General features: G+C 38.9%; 1 protein-coding gene across 1 annotated transcript in view; it reads left to right on the top strand.

Moving 5' to 3' along the window:
* The window catches only part of rsh (Rap GTPase activating protein radish), a 666,322-nt gene that overhangs the window by 588,391 nt on the left and 57,927 nt on the right, over window positions 1-20,004 (top strand). The gene's annotated exons all lie outside the window — the stretch shown is intronic.

The following is a 20,004-nucleotide window of genomic DNA, read 5'->3' as shown; positions in this document are numbered from 1 at the left end:
TGGATTTAGAGTCTTTAAGCTCAAATGTTGATAGCGGTTTGATACATTGAAGACATACTTGCTTCTTAAAGATGGTTGGGTAAAGCGCGAGAAAGTTCATTCGGCGTTGAATGATGCTAACATTGGTTGGAAAAGATCTCTAACAGACTGTATCGATGACTCGTTGTCGTTCCTCGTTGCTTTGGAAAAGGTCCAGAACCGTTGGGAATTACTGCGAGGAGGACATTGGTGTAGTTCAGCCACGCGTGAGAAGCACCAATCAATCTACCTTCCGTCCTCTCCTCCTGAACCAAACAGTCTTTGGTTCAATACCTGCGACCATATACCCTGTCCCAGCTATCGCGCATATCGGCAGAGGAGGAGGAGGGCAAATCGAGTGGTGAAAGCGCAGTGTTGCCAACCGTACGGTCCTGACCTTAGTCCGTACGCTAAATGCACGGCTTGTCAAAATTTGCTCTTGCAGTTTTATCCCTAATATTTCCCTAAGAAATTCTTAAACCAAGCGTAAGGACGTGGAGACAAAAATACGGTCCGTTTGCCATGTGCGTTCGATTTCAAAAGTTTGCAACACTGACAGAGCAAAGCAGAGAAATCGGGTAACTCCCGTCGCCCATTACACAATCCCGTTTCTCTCACTGTTCATTGGTGGAGCCATCTCGCGTCACTACTTGCGCAGAGACTTGTTCTCGTTCTCCTGGTCTACAGTTAGCTGGTACGGAGTTTAGTATTAGGCATCTGTAGAGAATGGTTCATCCTCAATACATCATCTGAAATTCTACTCAATAAACATAAAGAGTTAGAAGTAGCCTTACCAAAGACTACTCCAAGCACTCAGGTTAGGCTAGGCGTTTGATTTCAAACCGTACGGTCCAGGTTCAACTCAGGCTGCTTGATTTGGTTTATAGCGCTTCCCATTTCTGCAACGTTTGGCTAATCGCGAATGTGAGGATGGGTGATGATGTTATTAAATTGATGACGGGACGCTCGCAAAGGTCGGGGTTCGAACCCTGGACCACTGGCGTCGGAACGCGCTGTGCAAACCACTCCACCACGGAGGTCGGCTAAGGATATTTTTCCCTAAAGTACTTTTCAAGTATACTGACTCGGTGGTCTGAGTTCAGTCATCTTTGGTGCACCTTTGTTAGTGTCCCTTCATCACTCTCATGCAATCATTAATCATCTCCATCGTCGCGATTAGACTAAGAAGGTAGAAATGTGACCAAAAATACAAATACCTTATTAACAAGCACGTATCATATTTATGAGATATAAAGATGTCTGGTAACAATGTCACCTTGTAATCAGTCCCTATATACAAAGGGATCTTTATTGGGGGAGGGGGGTTATTGATTTCAGTTTTCTAATTCACTTTATGCACAGATAAAGTGGGATAGGAACCAATATGTGACTTCACCGGGCTCCTTCGATTACAGCTTAAGTCCTAATTGAAACGCCAGTCACTTTTATCTGCAGTGTTCATACATCGATACATTCATTGCACATTATACTCCAAAGGTCCCCACATTTTATAAACAAAATCAGCGCAACACAATTACACAATCTAGGAAAGATACCGCAACCTCACATTACGAAATCTCTAAAGAAGCTGAATTGGAAGCATATTATTTAGGCCTGTGTTGCTAACACTTCTTGGACGGACGCTATTGGTAGGAAAAGTTTGAAGGGAGGATATACTAGGCTGTACGTGGACTTGACGTATGGTTCTCAGAGGAATACTTATATTTCGGAACTTTCTTTGAAGTAAAGGGGCGTTCCGATGAGGACTGAAACTACAAGGGGCGTTCATGAAAGCCTTAAACTGCTTTTTTTTCTTATCTGGTACATATCTGCATGGAAAGTTGCACAAGTTTGTTGAATTGTAGCATAGACCCATTGCTGATCAACATATATTTTCAAGCCTGAGTTAGTGCCTGTATACCTTAAGAAGAAGAATATTTGGAATCTATATACAGTCACTTACGAGCCACCGCGAAGGTCTTTCCTCTCATCTGCGTGCGGACTGAGGCCATTGTCTAACTTCCTCCTCTATTTGTAAACTTGCTGGCGTGGTAAGAATGCATAGATACATTGAATTTTTATTTACCGTAGAATTTCAGTACGTTTTAGGCTTCCTAAGGGCAAGAGACCATTGCTTTTCGCTGGTGCATGTGTATACAGGAGGCGCCATCTTTAAAATGACAAAGTGATGTGCCGTAGACTATAAGTTTACGTCTACATCCGTTGTCTACACGTAATCTACGCGTAGATTACATTGGGTTGTAGTTTACATAGACTACGTAGACAATCTAAAGTGCATTAAAATTAATTTTCAATGGTTGCATGAAAGGAAAGTGACATTTTCAACTAAATTGGTTCCTAACAAAATAAAAGGAATCCTATTTACAACAAATTTCTCTTCTGTTCTATTGTCAACTATGGAAAAAATAAATAGTATGCAAAAACAACAACAGATGGCAGTCGTGAGGCAAAACTGGTCTTTTCCCCATAAAACACTAGAATATTTCCTATATTACGTTTCTTCCTAGGTGAGAAATTGTTTGAATTTGGAAGAAAGAGTATGAAAATTTCTTCTCACACATCATCAACTGATACGAAGTATAATTTTCTTCTAATTCCACGGCGCCCTTTGCTAAGTTATCACCTATTGCCATGTTGTTTACATAGATTACGTCATCTACGTGTATAAAGTAGTCTACGTGTAGAATTTAGACTATCGTTGTTTACGCGTAGACGCACATCAGAAGCTCACTTGATCAGTGTTGCAGCCTTCAGGTCGTTTTGCAAATACAGTAAACCCTCGTTAACACAAACTCGCCTAAGATGAACACTCGGTTAACATGAACAAAATGTTTGTTACGGCAGGGATGTATTATATCTTGTAGAAAGTTTAATCTGTTAACTCTCATTTCGGTTACCACGAATTACGAACTGCTTTTTAGTCCGTTGCGTCATTAGATCTAATTTAACACGAAATTTCAAAGTTTTTCATATTTTTTTCTGTTGTTCCTCTGCTAGTTATGTAAGAAATCGCTCAACGATCTCTATCATCTTGTCAACAATCAACTTATACAGTATTGTAACCAACAGATTCAGATCAACAATATGTTTAAATGTTGATTTTCTATTCTTTAAAACATAGCCAGTACGAGTAACATCAAGATTAAAATTTGGGTGCAATTGCTCGACAATCGCGACCATCGCGTCAACAACGAGCTTATACGTATTTAACCAACAAATTCAGTTGTGTGTTCAGACGTGTTTTTCTATTCTTTAAAACGTAGCCAGTACGAGAAACATCAAGTTGCAAGCAGTAAATCATTGCCAAGAGGAAGCAGACAGACATAGACCTGCAAACAAAACTGAAAATCCTAGAGGAAGTAGAAATAAAATTTGAGCACGAATTTTTTAACACGTACCTTGATTTTTCGGTTCGGGATTCGTGTTAACGAGGGTTTACTGTAACAGTTGATGCCTCATGTAAATTTGAGCTATTTTTAGTCTGACTTTTAAGGTTTTTAATTGACTCTCCCTCGAATACAAGGCGATGAACTATGCCATCGCGGAGAACCTAGTATTGATTTAAAAAGAACAACAAAATGGAAAAGGCGAGGTATTTGAAATATGGTACAACTATTTTTAAAAATACTGTACATCTAATCATCTTGCATGATAGTTAAAACTAAAATTGTATGCGTCAGCTAATATGTTAGCCTCTAGCATTCACATGTATAAGTCCAGGGCGGATTTGGGATCGGAACCTGCAACCTTCTGAATACTAGGCCGGTTCAAATTGCTTAAACATGCAGGTATCATAGTGTAGATGTGGTCCAGTTGCTATTTGAGGAAACCTTTGTGGCACTTTGTACATTCTTCTGTCTCTGTGGAAGAAGACGTTGAAGAGAAAGGACTGAACGTAGAGACTAATATGCGTCCGACCTCACACAAAGAGAACACGGAGGGCTGCGAGGCTGTTGGGGTGGAAATTGCATGTTGCTAAAACTTCCGCTTCAAAGGACCGGAAAAAGCAGGCGTACATGCTCTGCCTATCAACATTCCGTGTCGGCTCTCTCTCCTGAGAAATAAAGTCCCTCGCGAGGCGAAACTTTCTTCCTTCGGTGCTTTCATGATTAGCTTGGAAGTTCGGCTGCCCTTGTAATCCGAGATAGGATTTCCACCCAACACCTGTTGGGTGTTTCCCTCCCCTTGTCGTGTGGGCAGCTGAAAAGTTATTCTTCTTCGCCTCATCTCTTCTGGGACGTTCCCCTCTTCCACCTGAATTGAAAGGAAACTGTCTCCCTTAGATAGACTTGACTATCGAGTCTTTGGAGCTAATAGCTTGCTGAAATTTACTTTTATAGTATCAAAAATATACATAAAAACATAACGTTTCTACCCTCTAACAGGGTCTTCTTCAACTGCTAGGAATTCAGGTTGCCAACTCCTAAGAATTCAGGTTGCCAACCCCTAAGAATTCAGGTTGACAATTTATTGTAAATATTCGTCTGAAGAAGACTCTGTTAGAGGGTGGAAACGTTGCGTTTTTATGTATAATTTTTATACTATAAGTTTGCCTTTGTCAGGATTTTAATGTTTTATTAACATGGAAACAAGGCTTAACAGTGTTACCTTGTGTTTATGTTCTGTTAATAATTGTGAGTTCCTTGGTTTGAATCCAGGCATAGGCATGATCATAGGCGCCGACTCCATGGGGCTGGGGGGGGGGGGCTCGAGCCCTCCCAATGTTAACGATGTGGGGGCAGAGTCCCCCAAATAATTTTGCTTAAGAGGATCTAATGTATTATTTTGCTTCTCTTGTAAAGTTTACTCTGAAATGTGCCACATGAACATAACTTTAAATACACATTTGAAATGTTCTAGACCATCAACATTGGGGGGCTGAGACCGCTAAACCAGAGTCAGCAAAACACAGGACTTATTACTATATACTAAGTATGTAATTATGAGTATTGTTAAAATTGTTACTAAAAAGAGTTTCAAAAGACGATGTGCATGAACTAGGGTAGTTCGGGCTACAAATGGCTCTCACATGACATTCAGAATGAGATCATTGATATATTAGGGAGATCTGTTTTGCGCTCCGTGGTAGCAGATATTAAAAGTGGGGAATATTTTGCTATTATGATTGACGAAACTTGTGACATATCCATCCGTGGATGGATATCATTATGCACGTTAATAAATAAAAATTTTGATATTTTTGAGGAATTCATGGGCTTTTACGAGATTCCGAACACTGAAGCCAAAACTTAAAAAAGGGAGAGTGAGTCATTCATTAATTTACTTCAGTGATCAGAGGCCCCAAAATAATTTTGGCAAGTCGGCGCCCCTGGGCATGATTGTTCTTTGTTGGTGTCCTTTCATCAGTATCATCATATTACTCATCCTCATCTTCGCGATTAGCCAAAAGTGGCAGAAATGCAAGATGCAATAACCTAATTAATAAATCTAAATGTTAGTGATTGGTTGTTTATTAAAATACAGTATTAATTGGACATTATCCATTGTCTAGTTTCTACTACTCACGTCTAAGTAGTTTGTCTCGCAGGCTCCCTATCTTAGCAGGATCGCTACCCGGCGCATCCATCACTTACTTGTTACTCTCGCTTCTTCGAGATTGATTTTAGACAACTATGAGAGTAGACAATGAATTGGCTTCGCTTGCAGCTGTATCGTCCGGAAGGATTGTCACCGTCACCAATTCTCGACTTGATAGCATCATATGAATTACTACAGTCTTTCGCTCCGGATTAGGGTGTATTTACAGGGTGACAATTAATGAACTATATGAAATAAAACCGTCATAATTTCTGAACGGTTCGCGTGATGACGTCCAAACTGCGTGACTGGCCACAGGGCATGATGGGAATTCGTATGCGTATGCGCATGCAACGTGTTAATGTCGGTCATTTGCAAGTGAAAATGTCCTGGAGGAGTATTTTGGGGACCGCATTCTGGCTATGGGGTACCCAGAGGCCACTGGAAGGGGGCTATGTTAAGGTGTACAGAAATAACCCCAAAACCATTGCCGAGCAGAAAACTGCCATTCAGAAGGTCATCGACAGCATCGATGTTTCGACACTTCAGCGGGTCATGCAGAATTTTGCTGTTCGTCTGCCCCACATCATCGCCAGAGATGGCAGACATATCGAACATGTCTTAACCTAAATCCGAATGTCTGTAGTGTCGTTTACATGTGCAATACAGTTTGTGTACTACGTGGTTTGTCACTAATTTCCGTTTTATTTCATATAGTTCATTAATTGTCACCCCTGTAACAAGAAGCACTGTAGCACTCACCTCGCCTTTAGTGGGTCTAAAAGCTCCAGTCAGAACTCTCATGTGGTAAGTCCACGAGACATCTGAGGGCCTACCCGATGGCCTTGTGATAACATAGTCGGCTTGTAATCAAGGGGTTCCGGGTTCGATACCCGGCACAGTGTTCGGATCCCACTTTAAACTGTAGGTCCAGTCCCGATTAGCCTCTCTGTGCATAAAGTGGACTTAAAACAACAAATCACATCTGAGCTGATGTCAGCATATGGTGCTTCACTTTTAAATTGACGCCGACACTTTGATCCTAACGTCTCGTATAACATAACTGGGAAAATAGCCTTAGTGATGACACACTGTAATTTTAATATCAATCAATCAATATCGTGATAAAAAGTCCGAAGAGAAATCTTGGAATCTAACTAAGCTTAACTTAATAAAATGGCTAAACATAAAAATGAGCTCTAACGTTCCAAACTGGTTCGTACCTGTTCAATTTAAGAACCAGCAGAGTGAATATTCTGAGGACAGTTAATTTAAAAAGCATAAAAGGGAAGAATGGCAGTACGAGTGTTCTCGCATCTCTGAACCTTCATCCACTTCCATTATCTCTCTGTATTTCATTTCCCCGCCTAACGTATTGATTTTTCCATTTGGTTAAAGATGACATTTATCTCATAATTACCGTAATAAACCGTAACGGTACCTCTAAACTGATTTTTCTTTTACGGTACACTGAAAAAGAGGAACAGAATGACAGGCAAGTAATAGTAATATTCCATAAAGGTACTGGAAACAAATGACAAAAGTTAATGGTTTGGAAAGTAGCTATTTACATTGAGCTCGCAGGATTTTGCTTCCAACTGGACTTTTTTTGTAGTTACGATGAGCAATATCCTTTGCAGCTCACGTCCCGGCTCGCATATTGCGTTGTTTTCACGTGCTCTCTGATGAATTGGTCCATTTCTCCACTGATGCTGCGCTCTTCGATGATTTACGTGGCTGGAAGGTGTCCAATCTTAGCCACTTTAACGTTTTAATGTTTTTTAATCGCTGCTTTGTGTTATAATGGCTGCAAAAAAGTGCTTAGGCTCGCTTCGTGTAATTATTGCAAATTGTCAAGCATAATGCAAGTCGTTCCATTTTTTGGTAACATTTATCAGTTGCTCTCTATGTTACAAGTTTTCAGTTCTTTTGTGAGAAGGAGGATGCAAAAAGTTGTAGACGGATGATCTTGAAATGTGGAAATGTCAATAACACAAAAAAACAACCTCTTGGAGTCTGGTAAAGATCTTTGAGGGAAGAAGGGGGATGATCTCTCCGAAAGGCACTCAAATATCAACCTTTCATCCACGTAGTACACACGAGAGAGTGGATTCTTGCAGGATAACGAGGCTCTGGCGCCTGAAGTCGCACCCCAGTGCTCTTGTGTACTGTGAATAGTCACAGCGCTAACGATAACCCGGACCTCCCCAATGGCGTAGTGGTAACGTCGTCCCCTTGTAATCAAGGGGTCCAGGGTTCGATATCCGGTTAAGGCACATATCACAGTGGTTTGGATCCCACTTTAAACTTTAGGTCCAGTTCCGATTAGCCTTTCTGTTCATAAAGTGGACTTAAATCAACAATTTAAGTCAATGAAAACCAACAATATTTTAACCCTCAGATATTTTATTATTTGTCTCATTTCTATGGAAATTCATATCCGAAGATAAGTCTTAACTAAAATATATGCATCTTCTTCAGGCTCATTTTCCCTGCAGATTATCTCGTAGGCTCCCTATCCCTGCAGATTATCTCGCAGGCTTCCTATCCTGCAGATTATCTCGCAGGCTCCCTATCCTGCAGATTACCTCGCAGGCTCCCTATCCCTGCAGATTATCTCTCAGGCCTCCTATGCTGCAGATTATCTCTCAGGCTCCTATCCCTGCAGATTATGTCGCAGGCTCCCTATCCCTGCAGATTATCTCTCAGGCTCCCTATCCCTGCAGATTATCTCGCAGGTTCCCTATCTCTGCAAAATGGATCTCTGCTGTTCATGTGTGGCAAGGGACTGTACTTCTATCCCTCCCACATATTATACGCAAAACAAATGGGTTCCAGCCAAGCCAAACTCAAAATAGGAAAAATGTCCATTCATAATTCGTGAGAACCTGATTTTGCTATTGACAAGGGACGAAAGTGTGAATTCGTCAGTAAATATTGAAACGCTTCCGTAATTTCTGTGTAATTATAATTGGGAGAAATGTGAAATCTCGATAGAAAATCATTTATACACCAAGATATTAATATTATTAATTGAATTGCTGTAAGTACTTTATTTTTGTGGTGCACTTTTCAAGCCTAAAGAACAACAGCGGGGTCGGGTACCCTATTCTACACCCTCGAATTTTGAATTTTTTTTTCTTTCATTATGAAGGTTATGTGATCCTATTTCTGAATACAAAAACATTGGAGCGCGGAAAGAAGTATTTACGACTCTACAGCCGTTTGAAGTGGCGCTTTTGTCGTTTGCAATAGTTCGGACGTATTTTTAACTATGTTCGCCGCGCTTTCTTTTTTCGATGAATTTAGGGGTGAATTGAGTGCTAATGGAACCTAACCTAACAGGCCTAACCTAACCTTGTGTGAATGGTTTGTGTGGCTATCCGTGGATGGTTTTTGGGGCTACGAGTGAAAGGTTTCCGGGCGTTATCGCACATTTACCAAGGCATTAAAAATTAGCCGGTGTCACCTGCCCCCAACACTATTTCTCACTTTTGTCGCATTGACTCATGAAGAAACAAAAATTAGCCAAATTTAATGCTGAAAGTAAAGCTGAGAAGTTAACTTACCTCTTTTCCCCAAGGCCAGGCATTGCAGGTGGAAGTTGAAACTAAAAGTCGTTAAGTGCAGTCAGTCGTATGCAATAAGTCGTCTTTTTTGTCCTTTTCCACAGAATATTGCCCTACCCCGTCGTTCCATGATAAAAATAAGAAGTCGCAAATTATCCCAGCCCACAAGTCATTCAGAAAACGGCCTACAGTTGCCGAAAAGAAATGTGCACGATGTTCCACAAGATAACGTATTTACACACGCTGAGGATACCGTTCAACAATATGTTGAATGATATTCCTCATCGTGTCTCGTCGCTGTTTTCCATACCTGTCAAACCACATGAACTCATCCAGATATAAGACATAAGAAGAAGAAGAAAATGTTCAGACCTGCGCCTGTGACATGAATCCAAGATTCGCCATGATCAAATCGCTGCAAAACCGTTTCGACGTTACATAAGGAATGTAAATATTGAAAAACGTAAGTTTTATAGCACGTAGATCTTAAAAAATTACTTTCCGCGCTATTTAGAAACATCGTATGTTATGAAGAACTAATTTTCGTAACGATAATATGTGAAATGTGCGAAAAATCGAGGGTGTAGAAAAGGGTACCCGAGCCCAACAGCGAACCGCAATAGAAACGATACAATTCAGAAGTGACTGTACAAGGTGCAAAATAATAAATTATCTATCATTTACTGCGAGAAAAGATAATTGCACATTACATTTTAATAATTAGACAATCATGTTAATCAAAGCAATAAAACTAGTAAATTCGGTTTAACTCTGTTAAATTCTTTTTTTAAAGACCGAGATATATCAACCTTAGTTTAATTAATATTCCTACATTAAGTTAAATTAAACTGTAGTGACATCTACTGTTAGCTTTTAAAAATTTCTGAACCGAAAGTTTATTAATTGATTATTATTAGTGCGTTCTGGAGCGTGTCTTGAACAAATCGAGTGAATGTTTTCACTTGTTTCTCGTGAGAGAGATTGTGTACTTCCCGAGTCATATTCTTATTCCTTGGGAAGAATTAAAGTTTGAGAAAATTTTCACTTTAACATAGTGCAGACAATTGTTTACTTAATTAGAGCATTACTTTTAGTAGCCTTCAGAAGGCTTATTTCGAAAGTGGGGGTCAAATTCCAAAATCCCTTTTTCGACACGCCCTTGGTATTGTTTACATTATATTTTTAATTGTGGAAAACGTTTTGTTTATTATTGTGCAGCAGTGTCCTGATTTTAGCGTTCTGGAAGATCTAAGTAAATTCACCATAAGAATAGAATGAATAATCTTTATCGAATGGAAAATTAATAATTTTAATATATTTTATTTATTTTATTATATTAGATTTTGTCGTTAAAGATTGGGAATATATCAACTTTAGTTTGAATAATGTTATCACTTTAGGTTCACTTAAACTGCTGTGACATCTACTGTTAACTTTTGAAACTTCTAAAGCAAAAACTGTTAGCACATAGTGCTATAATGGTTACGCTTGTATACAATAGTTGTTGTCTTGTACAGTGTCTCTCAAAAGTTTTAGGACAACGACATTTTAAACTAGGCAACCCAATTTACACAAGGCCTTGGTGGGTTGCGTGTAGAGTTAGGCTCAATTTCAGGGTTGCCACATGCACAATAGATATTTAAAAAATACGCGAAAAACTAAAAACTAAAATTATTAAAAATATCACTATTAGGCTATATCGCAATTGACAAAATTTATTCTCAAAGAAAAAAAATAGGTTTTCTGGTATTTCATCGCTGATGAGTCTACAGAAAGGAAAAGAGGTGAGAGAAAAGGAGAGGTGACAAAGGAGAGCAGAAAGAGAAAGCAAAAAGAGAAGAGGAAAAGTAGAGGAGAAAAGAAAGAGAGGAGAGAAAAGGAGATTGGAAGATGATTCTAGGAGAGATGAGGAAAATGGAGCAAAGAAGAGAAAAGAGGAGGAAAACGAGATGAGAGAAGAGGAGACGAGAAGCAGGGAGTGGAGAGTAGAGTAATGGAGAGAAAAAGAGAAGAATGAAAAGAAGAGGAGAAGAGTGAAGTGGAGTCGGAAATCTAAGACAGGAAAGGAGATACGAGGAGTGGGGATGAGTGGGATGGAGATAAGATGGAAGAAAAGTAGGGAAGACGATATGAGATAAAAGCAGAGCAGAAGGAGGGGAGAGAAGAAGGAGAAGAGAAGAACAGAAGGGACTGAAGAGAAGAGGTAGTTTCAGAAAATATCGTCTCATCGTCAAGAATTGATGCATTGGTTAAATTATCGACATGAAACATTCAATAACATTTTGAAATGTATTGGAGAATGTATTAGATCGGTTCAAAATGCCTTTTGGGTTCTTTCAGAGCAAGATAAAATCTTCCATGTAAGATCTTTGATTTTACCTGAGATTATACCACTAAAAACATGAATGTAATTTTAATATTTATAAGAATTCTCCAATTTTTGTCCACTTCTCCGTTGAAATGGAGATTTTGTAATTTAATATTTCCCCTTCCCCCATCGTTAATTCCAAACTGAATCATTCCGTTTCACACGGACAATGAACACAATGGGATAGGTCTAAAACTTACGAAAATTTTCTGCCACTAGAAGGGTTTGAACCTACGACCATTAGATTGACAGTCCTGAACGGTAAACACTAACCCACAAGCCTTCGCTCCTGAAAGTAAGTAGAAGGAGCTGACCAATGTGAAATGTAGATGCAACTCTCCTCCTACATGTAATGTGCAAACAATACTCGTTTGTAACAAAGAAAACGAAGGTAGTACGACTCGGCGAAAACATTTAATGGAGAATTGCACGTGATGGGAACTTTTCATTCGATATTTGCGGAGGTACCCTTCCATTGATCTCGAGTGGGAAAAGGGGTAAAATTAGTATCATAATTCACGATCTTATACATGAAAATATCCCTTTGAACGTGTGTCAATTCATTTATTTGTTTATTTTTTTTATAAATTCCATATGCAGAACAATGTAGCCACTATACACTACTATTACAAATAATGTTACCATGCTCTTGTTTGATAGAAGGGGATTTAAAAAAAGAAAGAAAAGAATACCTTCTAAGGAGGATCGAACCTGGGACCGCAATCAATGCTTTCAAGAACTCTAACCAATACACTACGCCCTTTGTTTCCTTTGGAGCAACAGTTCTTAATTATTCTGTCGCGTCAATATTGTAAACGTTATCCTGCAAAAAGATGTTTAACACTCTGATATAGCTCTGTACTTCTAGAATTACTCTATACACATGCATTTGAAATTTAACTCTGAATTTATTTCTTCGTTGTTAGTATATCTAAGCTTGTGAATAGATTTTATTTGTATTTTTATAACGGTTACATGAACATCTACGAAATAGTTCCTTATAATAACCTCCGGTTGACTAAGTTGCCAATATAAACAAATGGTATACAGATTGTCTTCGAGCTTACATTGTTAAAAAGGAGCGGATACTCATATTACTATCCCGATACTTATTCAATAAGGTTTCTTGTTTGTCAGACATTATCACTTAAACTATTTCATGTTGAGCTAGTGCCCAACTTGAAATCTATCATTCTTCAGATTCTCTTTAAAATTCGACTCTGGTCACTTGTAACTTGCTGGGTGCGGACACTGCATCGACAGTGGTTTGCGATAAGAAGCGGCCTTGAATAGCGTGAGTCACTTTGAACGCGAGCAAGCTACGATACCAAGCTTGTCTGCCTTTGAAAACCAAGTCATTTTTTTTCACCGTTTCCGAACGCGATTGCTATTGTAGAAGTATATATTCTCTCAAAAGAGCAAGAAAGGAAATTCGACCAATGTTCTCCCGTCGTTTAAAACCAAATATTATCTATTAAACGAAAAGTTCACGATTGTCACTAAACCTATCTGAGCATAAGGTGGATGTAAACAATACATTTAATAGAAAGATTCTCCAAAATTTCTCTCGCACTGTCTACGTCAGGCCAGTACCCAGGGGGAGGGGTGCATGGGGTCCATGCCCCCTCGAACCCTGAAATAATTAAATGTGAACCTATCAGTAACTACAAAAATAACATAGTCGATTTTAGAAATGTGTAAAAATTTCAATTTTGTTCTTACATAAATGAATCTGTTTCTTGCTCAAAAGTCTTCAGGGTGCAATATTGGATGGTTTTAGTTTTTTTAATGCAAGGCTAGGAAACGTCCGATTTACCGATTTAGTCAGGACAGTGCGTTACTTTCAATCCCTGTCCCGACTTTTTCGAACTGCAATCGTGATGCGAGATGTCTCTTTATTATTGTTTTTTCTTAACTCACAATTAGACATGTTCTTTATTGTAATAATAATTCCTAGTACGCAACATTTAATTTATAAATATATTATTTTCTAAACATAGAATTATCATGACTTTTCAATGGCGCTTGCACTATTTGAACTATTTTGTAATATCTGTCTCTCTCTCTCTCTCTCTTATATATAAATTTGGGTCTGGCCCCTTCCTTAAAGAAATCCTGCGTACGGGCCTGGTCTACGCCAATGACAGAAATGCAAGCAATATTTTTATTTATTTTTAACCCAATTAAAGGAATGTGGAAGAATTTAAAAGAAATAAGAAAGGGCGGAACGACTGTTGCTCTACTTTAAAAATTGTTGTTCTTCCAGGAAGAAAAATAAGAAGGATTTCCTCCAGCACCTTAACACAGTGTCCCACGAGTCTCTCTTGATGAATACTGTCAAATGTGAAGTGATTTTATGAATAAAATTTTCCGCCTGTTTACGTCTAACGTTGCGCAGATTTGGTAGTTCGCAAACGGTGTAATTATTTCGTGTTACCTTACGCAAAGATCAAATACATTTCATAAGACTGTTCTGAACACGAGACTTGCGTCAGTAAACAAGCATTTCGTCTGTTGTAGTATCACAGAAAAAGAATATCGTCCTGCAATGTTCAAGCCTCTAGATATTTTCCATTAATAATGTCTAATCACAATACCAAATTTGAAGAAATAACTCGCATTTTCACAACTACGTACCAAAATTCTCGTTTTTCTTCATCACTTCGAAAATAATTTCTCGAAGATATCTGCTATACTACAAGAAAGCAATCCAAAATTAAAGTAAAAGTTCAACTACATGTATACCCAACGACATTTACAATATTGGAGGGACAGAATATTTAAAAATTGTTGTTTCAATCGAAGGTAAGGGCGTGGTGTAGTGGTTAGAGTTATCGGTTGGACTGCTAGAGATCCCAGGTTCGATCCTCCTTAGGAGGTTTGCTTTTTTTTTCAATTCTCCTTTTATTATAAACAAAAGCATGGTAACATTATTTGTAATAGCAGTGTAGAGTGGCTACATTGTTCTGCATATGGAATTTATAAAAAAATAAACAAATAAATGAGTTGACACACGTTCAAAGGGATATTCTCATGTATAAGATCGTGAATTATGATACTCTAACGATAATTGTGTACTGCTTCAGAGACATTGACAAATATTAATGAAATAACTATTTATATTTGTGGCAATTAATTACATACTAATTTTACCCCTTTTCCCACTCGAGTTCAATGGAAGGATACCTCCGCAAATATCGAATGAAAAGTTCCCATCATGTGCAATTCTCCATTAAATGTTTTCGCCGAGTCGTACTACCTTCGTTTTCTTTGTTACAAACGAGTATTGTTTGCACATTACATGTAGGGGGAGAGTTGCATCTACATTTCACATTGGTCAGCTCCTTCTACTTACTTTCAGGAGCGAAGGCTTGTGGGTTAGTGTTTACCGTTCAGGACTGTCAATCTAATGGTCGTAGGTTCAAACCCTTCCAGTGGCAGAAAATTTTCGTAAGTTTTAGACCTATCCCATTGTGTTCATTGTCCGTGTGAAACGGAATGATTCAGTTTGGAATTAACGATGGGGGAAGGGGAAATATTAAATTACAAAATCTCCATTTCAACGGAGAAGTGGACAAAAATTGGAGAATTCTTATAAATATTAAAATTACATTCATGTTTTTAGTGGTATAATCTCAGGTAAAATCAAAGATCTTACATGGAAGATTTTATCTTGCTCTGAAAGAACCCAAAAGGCATTTTGAACCGATCTAATACATTCTCCAATACATTTCAAAATGTTATTGAATGTTTCATGTCGATAATTTAACCAATGCATCAATTCTTGACGATGAGACGATATTTTCTGAAACTACCTCTTCTCTTCAGTCCCTTCTGTTCTTCTCTTCTCCTTCTTCTCTCCCCTCCTTCTGCTCTGCTTTTATCTCATATCGTCTTCCCTACTTTTCTTCCATCTTATCTCCATCCCACTCATCCCCACTCCTCGTATCTCCTTTCCTGTCTTAGATTTCCGACTCCACTTCACTCTTCTCCTCTTCTTTTCATTCTTCTCTTTTTCTCTCCATTACTCTACTCTCCACTCCCTGCTTCTCGTCTCCTCTTCTCTCATCTCGTTTTCCTCCTCTTTTCTCTTCTTTGCTCCATTTTCCTCATCTCTCCTAGAATCTTCTTCCAATCTCCTCTTCTCTCCTCTACTTTTCCTCTTCTCTTTTTGCTTTCTCTTTCTGCTCTCCTTTGTCACCTCTCCTTTTCTCTCACCTCTTTTCCTTTCTGTAGACTCATCAGCGATGAAATACCAGAAAACCTATTTTTTTTTCTTTGAGAATAAATTTGTCAATTGCGATATAATAGTGATATTTTAATAATTTTATACAATAATACATGTTTTTATTTTTTCGGGTATTTTATAAATATATATTGTGCATGTGGCAACCCTGAAATTGAGCCTAACTCTACACGCAACCCACCAACGCCTTGTGTAAATTGGGTTGCCTAGTTTAAAATGTCGTTGTCCTAAAACTTTTGAGAGACACTGTACAGTAACAATTTCTTTGCATTTTTTGAAAGTATGTAAGCATGCGATGGAATTTTGCTCATATCTATAGAACTATTCGTGGTAGAGACTTGTCCTTTGGGTATGTTTCCGAAGTCAGTGATTCTCAATATCAGTTCCGTTAATTGCGATGTGTCATTGACCTTACTCAATCCGACGTTTTGTATATGGAACACAACTAATGCAAATGCGCGAAACACGCGATAAATTATCAAAAAACAATGTTTACTTCAATTTATGGATAGCCACGAGGAAACAAACAAAGCCTGTTTTCATACCTATGTTTATTTGTAATGTTTTACCAACATGCAATGTTTATCCAAGTAACGAATGCATGCTAATTGTGCAGAACCAGGCGTCGTGGCGCGTTCGTTTTCCTTGAAAAAGCATTCATAAATGTTTGAATTGTATGTGAATATTTGCATTCGTGTTTTGTTTGAAATTGAGCCATTAGCTAAATCAATATGGGGCAAAGTATCGGGAAAATATCGGAGAAAAGCTGTCCAAAAGGTGAAATAGTAGCAATTAACGTTGATAAACAATGAGAGAGTGAATTAATAGATTATGGAGTTATGTATTTAGCGGTGGATCTAGGAATACTTATGCTTTCTCTGGCTCTTATAGAGAAATTATGACAAGAATTAGTAGCATGGAAGGAGAAAAATTTAATTGTTATTCCATTTATATTACCAGAAACTCAAACGGTACCAATCAAACTCACCACCATCTTCTGGCACTAGGTATAGTTGAAGTCCTGATTCAAACGCCAGTTCGGCATCTATGACATTGCTCGAGAGGAACCCGACCAGGCGCGTATCTGGTTGTCACGTGCTCACGCGCGACTATCTAATGCGAGTCCATTATGCCGTAGGGGTTTCGTTCCTTACCTCTCATTCTACCTCTACACAGGATTGTCGCACACACATACATAAATATAACCCAATACATCCACGGTTCCGTTTTCATTTGATCCACTCTTACAGTACCCATATCAACCTTGTCGTAGTGGTGGTTAACGCAGCGTACCAAGACGCCAATGGTTCCAAGTTTGAATCCCGATTGTAGCATAGAAGTCACATTGCGTTCCTTCATATATGATTAATAATTTATCCTCGTCGCTTCGATAAACTTAGAACTGATATTTTTTGTAGAATTTCTTGAAGGCGACATGTCCTTTCCTCATTGCACAACCGCAACACAAATCAAATAATTCCAATCGAATATCTAACTCAGACCGGCCATTTAGAAGTCCGACACCTTACCATTCCGTTAGAAAGATGCTAATTAATTCTACAATTGAGATAGTTTATATCATTCAACATTTTATAACATTTCTCTTAGAAAAAATTGTTGTCAGCACTATTAGTAGTTAAGAGTTAGTTTAGATAACACTAGATAATAGTTATGCACTATGTAGTAGTTTCCTATCTTTATATTCTGCTCTCACATAATCTAGTTTGCTTTTATCTATTGGAATGTCCCTATCGCTACTAACTATGTATTAAGATATACAGGTATTGGACATTGAAACTGAAACACCTGATAGAAAGCCATAATTTTTATTTAATAAGGTCTTGGTGCGCCTTTGGCGGCCAGTACAGCAGCAACACGACGTGGGAAGGATCGATAGAGGTCCTGCTCCGTGTGCAGAGGGATTTGGAGCCATTCCTCCTGAAGCACAGTGACAAGTTCAGCACGTGTACGTGGTGGAGGGAAATGTTTCCGCACTCGATCCTCTAACAAACCCCATACAGGCTCAATAATGTTGAGATCTGGCGATTGAGCGGGCCATGGCAGATGTTCAACCTCACTGTCATGCTCATCGAACCACTATGTGGTAAGTTTAGCAGTGTGAATAGGGCAGTTATCATCCTGAAACACAGCACCACCGTCCGGGAAAAGTGTTTGAACCATAGGGTGTAAATGGTCCTATAGTCCTTGGCAGTGACACGACCCTCGAGAACAATTAGTGGGCCCAAAGTCTGTCACGATATTGCACCCCACCATCACTGATCCGCCTCCATGTTTGACTGTGGGTACCAAGCAGTCCGGGTTGTATGCATCAGAGGGACTTCTCAAGACTAACACTCTCCCTGTTGTTGGGAACATGGTGTGGCTGGACTCATCCGAGAAAATGACACGTTTTAGGTCATCCAACGTCCAGTTTTTATGAGTCTGGCACCACTGAACCCGCTTTACGGCATTTGTGCTACTGATGAAAGGCTTCGGGATAGCAACCCTGCCATGAATGTTGGCCTTATGCAGGTATCGACGGACTGTTTCAGTGCACACAGGTTCTGTGAGGTGTGTATTCACTTCTGCGGTGGTTTTCCACTTCGTGCAGCAATCCTAGTCAAATGCCCTGACGTCCCTTTCCGACAACTTTCGTTGTCCCCTGCAGTTGCTCCTCCTAGATGTGGTTCGGCCTTCCTGTTCATATGCACACATCACCCTGGATACTGTAGCTCGTGAGACGTCACAGAGTGTTGCAGTTTTGGACACAGATGTACCTGCTAGACGCGCCCCTACGATCTGCTCTCTTTTGAAGTCGGATATGTCCCCATTATACCGCTCTACACACACGATTTGACGTTCACTGACGAACCTCTTCTACTGGAGTGACTATCAAGGACCCGCAAACGTGACTCATTGCCATAAGTACGATTTCAACTACCAGATGGCTCTGGTGGGTCCCGCGAACATCCCAGGCTATTTACGCAGGTGTTTCAGTTTCAATATCCAATAACTGTACGTAGAACAGCATAGAAACTAAAGGTATTTTGTGATATTTTGAGTTTCTGTTGCGCCATATTTTGTTTTTGGAGAGAATGTTATTTTTTTTCTTGTGCACATGTGCAGGGATTTTGCTATGGGATCATTCTCCAAGTCAAACATACTCTCATTAACTTATGTGTAACAAATGCATCTTGAAGTGTGACTAGAAGGTCCTCAACTGTATTGTGAAAAAAAAATAAGAATCCAATTTCAAGCTTTTGTCAATCTTAGCATTAACTATTTCTTCTTAAGTGCTTATTTTGCAAACTTTTTAGTACTTTGATTGTCTACCACTCCAGATCCTTCTTATTATAAACTTCTTGGTAGCACATCGCGCTACGGGATCCCGGGTTCAAATCCCAGCTTGGGCATGGATGCTTCAATTTCATCATATCATCACTCATCCCATCTTCGCAAATTAGCCAAAAGTGGAACAAAAAAAGCGAAATAAAATAAAGGAAATCAATCAATCAATAAATATAGATAGGTCTTTCTAATGAATGACTTAAATCACTATTTAGTGCAATATTCTTTCCTTACTGCACATTTATTCACATTTTAGTGAAACTTACTTCATGTTTTACTACCTATATTGCTTATTTAGTGTCTAAACTGTGCAGAAAACAAATACCTGCATACAGTAACTTAATTTCCCATTTGATTATGAAATTCAAATGTACTTGTACAGCTTATCACCTCGCCACCAACGAATCTGGGTTCGAGTCTTTGCCCTGACATCTGTGGTTCTATTTCATCTAGACATTCATCGCGAATAATCTTAAAAAGATAGAAGAGTGACGTAAAATAAACAAAACACAAATCCATCTTACTTCCATTTTAGAGCCTATTTCGATTATTCAGGGCCTATTCTCAGAGTCTTTGTCACTTTTCATCGCCTAATGTTCTATTTTTAGTGAAATTTTTTCCTCAACCTCATTCCCAATTTTATAACTTTGCAGTATCGTCTATTATGTATCACGTGCTAATTTTCGAAATATTTTTTGGAAATCCTTGTGCAGTTTCCAATATTTTTCTATTCAGTGGCGTGCACAGGATTTTCGTATTTTTTTGGTAGCCAGTGACATATATTGTCTTCATTTCCTGCACTCGACTTGCCTGCCTGGCCCCCACTGGTTACGCCACTGTCTCTTTTTATCTTTCCAGATAAAGTTTCTAATTACCATTCTTTCTGGTAAAGAATA

The sequence above is a fragment of the Lepisma saccharinum genome, chromosome 28 (genome assembly GCF_977018435.1).
Source record: "Lepisma saccharinum chromosome 28, izLepSacc3.1, whole genome shotgun sequence".
Lineage (NCBI taxonomy): Eukaryota > Metazoa > Arthropoda > Insecta > Zygentoma > Lepismatidae > Lepisma > Lepisma saccharinum.
Note: the sequence above shows the minus strand (reverse complement) of the source record. Positions and strands in the feature narration are given on the sequence as shown.